Raw genomic sequence first — 6,695 nt, forward strand, 5'->3', positions numbered from 1 at the left:
TGTCATCGATCCAAGCTAGCTCAATGGCCGTCACCTTCCAGCACAAGATCATCCTCCACCCTGGATCCATATTCTGCTTCGGTATTATCTCATCTGTAGCGGATGAGGAGGGAACTCTGCACCGCCTCGCGGATCCGCCAGAGCGAAAGCCTTCCTCAGAAATCTCCGAGAAAATCGGGGCGAGGCAGGAAAAAGCGCAACCTCCAGCGCTCCTAAAAAGATCACCTCCAGCAAGATAGGAGCTGAGGGTCCTTCAGCTCGGAGAACTCCGCTGTCCACCTCTCCGACGAGAGAATGGACATGGGTCACAAGGAAAAAAGAAGCAAAGGATCATCAAGCTGATCTTTCTGTGCCTCCGCCCTCAAAGGAGAACAGAAAGAAGATCGCCATGACAGCTACTCCATTCTACCCCGACGTCCTTTTCATCGGGAGAGTGGAGTCGCCCCCATCTCCGACGACGAGCCGACTGCACCCGGAGAGGAACCTCCTCAGCAGGAATCCCGCCGACGAAGGAACCGACGCCGAAATATCCGGCGACATCATGAGGCCGGAGAGCGGGACCCGGCGCAACCTGTATCGCGAGATGAGGTCTCAGAGATAGGAGAAACTCCGAAGGAACGTGTCTTCAGGGAACGAAGGAACTCCCGACAGCGCGATCGTCGACAGGCTCAAGAACAGGCCGAGCAGGAGACAAGGCAACGTCGGGAAAATCCACTCTTCGGGCGCAACCTGAACCCCGACTTCGCCCGAGCCATGAACACGCCGAGTGAAGTCGGAGGGGTATTGGCTCGGATAGCTAATGGCTTCCCTCGGACCCCCGATGTCGAGGGCTATCGGCGGCTATTCACTCAAGCAGCCAATCACCTTCTACCCCTCGCTCACCCGCCGAACGATCTACGACACGCCATCAACAGTCGCCGAGACGCGCAGAGCTCCATCAATGCTTCGCGTGAACGACGACACGAGAATGAGATCCGTCGCCGGGAAGAGTACGACCGAGACCATGGCGTCCCAGCACGGAGTCAGGCTACCAGGACCGAGTCAGCCACGGCTTCAACTGGTGGCACCACCCGGGGACGGTCGAGGCACCACGACGACCACTCCCCTCCCCGGGAAAGACAACATCATCAACGACATGAGTACACATGTGGAGTATCGGCACTTACTCCGCGCCTCAGGGCCATTCAATGGCCCCCTAACTTTAAGGTATCCAACGTCGACAAATATGAACCTAAGCAGGATCCAGGAGGCTGGCTGGCCGTCTACACCACCGCTGCCCGAGCTGCTGGGGCGACCGAGGACGTAATGACCGCGTACTTACCTATCGTCCTCGGGCAAGACGCGCTGCAATGGCTGCGACACCTACCCCGACACTGCATCGACGACTGGAGCGACTTCAGTCGACGCTTCATCGCCAATTTTCAGTCTCTCTCCGACAAACCGGCACAACCATGGGACCTCAAATCCATCAAGCGCCAGGGGGACGAAACTCTCCGGTCATACCTCAAAAGGTTCCAGACTATGAGAAATCGTATCCCCGAGGTCGCGGAGGCGACAGTGATCGAGGACTTCTACAGGGGATCCAATGACTCGATCTTCGTCCGAACCATATTGCAGAAGGCGCCGACTACCTCCGAGCAACTGTTCCGGGAAGCTGACCTCTACATCACCGCCGACGAGCGAGCTCAGAACCTCATCGGAGGAGCGAAGCCTGCACCAGTGGCACTGCGATGCGACACGAACCAACAGCCCGACAAGCGTTGGGAGAAGAGGCCTCGCGAAGAAGTTCACGTCGCCGGACCACCTGCCTCTCGCGCCCGAGGACGACCTCGTGGAGGCGAATGCACGCTGGACGACATCCTCGACGCCCAGTGCCCGTACCACAAGGACATGTGCCACACCCTTCAGAACTGCAGAGACTTCAAGCACTCCGTCGGGCATGGCTGACCCTTCCAACCTCTACCTCCTCCCCCGCTGCGAGGAGGACCAGGAGAACCGCGACAACCCCAGCCGCAGGAGGAGGGAGGAGGTGGAGCCTTCCCGCGTGTCGATAGAGAGGTTAATGTCATCTTCGGCAGACACGGATCGCAGGAGAACAAGAGACAACAAAAGCTCAACGATCGCCAGATACTGGTGGCAACTACCGGTCCTCCCGCCCCATACCGATGATCAGAGCACCCGATCACCTTCACTCGGGCGGATCAGTGGCTCAACTTCGACCACCCAGGCAAATACCCGCTCCTCGTTGATCCGGTGATCCGAGAGAGCAGGGTGAAGAAGGTATTAGTGGACAGGGGGAGCAGCATCAACGTCACCTTCCCCCGGACACTCCAAGGCTTGGGAGTTCACCTCAAAGAGCTCCATGAGTCAGACACTCCTTTCTTCGGCATCGTGCCGACTGAAGGAGAATACCCGCTGGGCCACATCTACATGCCGGTCACCTTTGGAACTCCGGAGAACTATAGAACCAAGTTCCTAAGGTTCGAAGTGGAGAACTTCGACTGCGGGTACAACGCCATCATCGGGAGGCCTGGATTAGCAAAGTTCATGGCCATTCCGCATTATACCTACATGATATTGAAGATGCTAGGGCCGCAAGGGATCATAACTGTGTGCGCTGACTTCCAAGGCGCCGCAGAGTGTTTCCGAGTGGTCATTCAGGCGGCCCTCACCACCAAACCATCGGTGACTTCTTCTGCGCAGGCAAACTCAAAGCCTGAAGAAGACCTCGCGGTACCCGTGAACGAGGCTCAAGCCACGACCTCTATGCGGCCGACTGAAGAAACCAAAAGAATCAACCTTGGGTTCACTGATGAACGCAAAACCGCCATCATCAGCTCCAGCCTGGATGACAAATAGGAAGGCGCGCTCGTCCAGTTCCTGCAAGATAACAGAGACGTATTCGCATGGCAACCTGCGGATATGCCGGGAGTCCCAAGAGAACTGGCCGAGCACAAATTGAAGGTCTACCCCCAGGCGAGGCGGATTCGGCAAAAATTGCGTCGTTTCACGCCCGACAAGAGAGAGGCCATCCACGCTGAGCTGGTTCGCTTGGTCGCGGCTGGATTTATTAGAGAGGTGTTACATCCCGAGTGATTAGCCAACCCTGTTCTTGTACTCAAAAATAATAAAGTGGATTGGCGCATGTGCGTCGACTATACGGATCTCAACAAACACTGTCCAAAGGATCTCTTCGGGCTTCCTAGGATAGATCAGGTGGTAGATTCCACCGCTGGATGTTCTGTGTTGTCCTTCTTGGATTGCTACTTTGGGTATCATCAGATCAGTCTGGCAAAAGAAGACGAGGAAAAAACAGCATTCATCACTCCTTTTGGAGCTTTCTGCTATACCTCCATGTCGTTCGGCCTCAAAAACGCTGGAGCGACTTACCAGAGAGCTATTCAAACATGCTTAGCCGATCACTGGGGCAAGCATGTGGAAGCTTATGTAGACGATGTGGTAATCAAAACAGAAAATTTAGAAAATTTCATTGAAGATTTACAGCTGGTTTTCAACAGTCTACGTCGATATCGATGGAAGCTTAATCCCGAAAAATGTGTTTTCGGAGTACCAGCAGGAAAGTTACTCGGGTTTATTGTCAGCCACCGGGGGATTGAAGCTAATCCAGAAAAGATCGAGGCTATCATGAGAATGGAAGCACCACGATCACAGAAGAAAGTTCAAAGACTTACCGGATGTATGGCAGCTCTGAGCAGATTTATATCCAGGCTGGGAGAAAAAGGCTTACCATTTTATAAGTTACTCAAGAAGGTGGACAAATTTCAGTGCACTTTAGAAGCACAGGAAGCCCTAGATGCATTGAAAAAATTCTTGACGACACCACCAGTGCTGAAACCACCGCGTCGAGCCACGCCGACTCAACCAGCTGAAGATCTCCTGCTATATATCTCTTGCATGACTCACGTGGTGAGCACCGTGTTGGTAGTCGAGCGAGCAGAAGAAGGACATGCATACCCAGTACAACATCCTGTTTATTTCATCAGTGAAGTTCTGGGTCCCTCGAAGAAGAAATACCCTCAAGTTCAGAAGCTATTATATGCAACACTTCTAACTGCACGCAAGCTCCGTCACTACTTCGACGACCACAAAGTCATAGTAGTCACTGGATTTCCGATAGGAGATATTCTTCACAACAAAGAAGCCATCAGGAGAATAGCCAAGTGGGCCTGCGAGCTGGGATCTCATGACATTGAATTTCGACCTCACACTGCGATTAAAACTCAAGCACTGGTTGACTTCGTATCGGAGTGGACCGAACAACAAGTACCGGATAACCTGGAAACCACAGAAGTATGACGAATGTATTTCGATGGCTCGTTAAAGCTGCAGGGAGCAGGCGCAGGGATTCTCTTTACTGCACCTGGAGGCGAACATCTCAGATATGCCCTTCAGTTGTTATTTCCAGCCTCTAACAATGCAGCAGAATATGAAGCTCTGATTCATGGACTGAACATTGCTATATCGTTGGGCATCAAGAGGCTGATGGTATATGGAGATTCTCTGGTAGTCATAAGTCAGATTAACAAAGAATGAGATTGTTCGAGCGATTCCATGGGAAAATACTGCACTGCCGTCCGGAAACTAGAAGACAAATTTGAAGGTCTGGAATTTCAACATGTAGAGAGAGATCGAAACACAGCAGCTGATGTATTGTCCAAGCTAGGATCCAGTCGAACTCAGGTCCCACCTGGAGTTTTTGTTCAAGAAATATCACACCCAAGCATCTCACTGGATCGGGCAGAAGAATGTAACACTTTGAGCCAACCAGAGTCAGATTCTGATGACTGGAGGGGGCCGATCATCAAATATATAAAAAATGAGGAGGAGCCAGATGACAAAAATACAGCCGAGCGCATCGCAAGACAATCAACTCACTATACACTCATTGGGGAAACACTATACAGAAGGGGCGCATCAGGAGTCCTCATGAAATGCATTCTCTCAGCTACTGGAAAGCAACTTCTAAATGAGATCCATGCTGGGCAATGTGGAGTACACGCAGCATCTAGGACCCTGGTTGGGAAGGTCTTCAGGTCAGGTTTTTTTTGCCAACAGCGAAGAGTGATGCGGCCGAGTTAGTCCAGAGGTGCGAAGCCTGCCAGTACTTGTCAAAACAGCAGCATCTACCAGCACAACAGTTGCAGACTATACCCATAACCTGGTCGTTCGCATGCTGGGGATTGGATATGATTGGACCTTTCAAGAAAGCTCAAGGAGGATACACTCATGTACTGGTGGCTATCGACAAATTCACTAAATGGATAGAGTTCAAACCCATTGCTTCTCTAACTTCAGCTAAGGCAGTGGAATTCATACAAGATATAATATTCAGGTTTGAGATACCGAATAGCATCATAACTGACCTAGGATCCAACTTCACCAGTTCAGAATTCTTCGATTTCTGCGAGCAAAAGAGCATTCAGATCAAATATGCCTCGGTGGCGCACCCAAGAGCCAACGGGCAAGTAGAAAGAGCCAACGAAATGATATTAGAAGCAATCAGAAAGAAAGTCTTTGACAAGAATGAGAAGTTCGCAGGAAAGTGGATCAGAGAGCTGCCGTATGTGGTTTGGAGCCTGAGAACTCAACCTAGCCGAGCTCTGCATGGAAATACCCCCTTCTTTATGGTTTATGGTTCGGAGGCAGTGCTACCTTCTGATCTCAAGTTCGGGGCACCAAGGTTAATCTTTGAAAACATAGCAGAAGCTGAAGCTACTAGGCTAGAAGACGTTGATGTACTCGAAGAAGAGCGACTGAATACGGTGATTCAATCAGCACGATATCAGCAAACTCTGAGGCGCTACCATGATAAGGCCATACGACATCGATCCTTCACAGTGGGAGATCTCGTCCTCCGCCGAATTCTAACGGGGGAGGGGCGGCATAAATTATCACCTCTATGGGAAGGACCATTCCTAGTAGCAGAAGTCACTCGGTCGGGATCATATCGCCTCACTCAGATGGACGACACGGAAATTGGGAACTCATGGAATATAGAACACCTCAGGAAGTTTTACCCCTAGCTACATCCCAAAAGCTCTCGGAACGATGATGTATTCTATAAATCGAGAAAAATATCATCAATAAAAAGGTCTCAAAGGCACTCAGATTGTTCACTGTCAATTGGCACGCTTACTTAACCCGGGGTGACCACTATGCCCTACCAACGGAGCAATCGGCTTAAGTCGGCAATGACTTAAGGCGGTACGACATGCTCAAGCTTACCTAACTCAGGGTGACCACTATGCCCTACTAACGGAGCAATCGGCTTAAGTCGGCAATGACTTAAGGCGGTGCGACATGCTCACGCTTACTAAACTCGGGGTGACCACTATGCCCTACTAACGGAGCAATCGGCTTAAGTCGACAATGACTTAAGGTGGTGCGACATGCTCACACTTACTAAACTCAAGGTGACCACTATGCCCTACTAACAGAGCAATCGGCTTAAGTCGGCAATGACTTAAGGCGGTGCGACATGCTCACGCTTACTAAACTCGGGGTGACCACTATACCCTACTAACGGAGCAATCGACTTAAGTCGGCAATGACTTAAGGCGGTGCGACATGCTCACACTTACTAAACTCGGGGTGACCACTATGCCCTACTAGCAGAGCAGTCGGTTTAAGTTGGCGCTGATTTAAATTGGCACGGCACGCTCGGCACGTTTGCA

Source organism: Zea mays, chromosome 8 (assembly GCF_902167145.1).
Source record: "Zea mays cultivar B73 chromosome 8, Zm-B73-REFERENCE-NAM-5.0, whole genome shotgun sequence".
NCBI lineage: Eukaryota > Viridiplantae > Streptophyta > Magnoliopsida > Poales > Poaceae > Zea > Zea mays.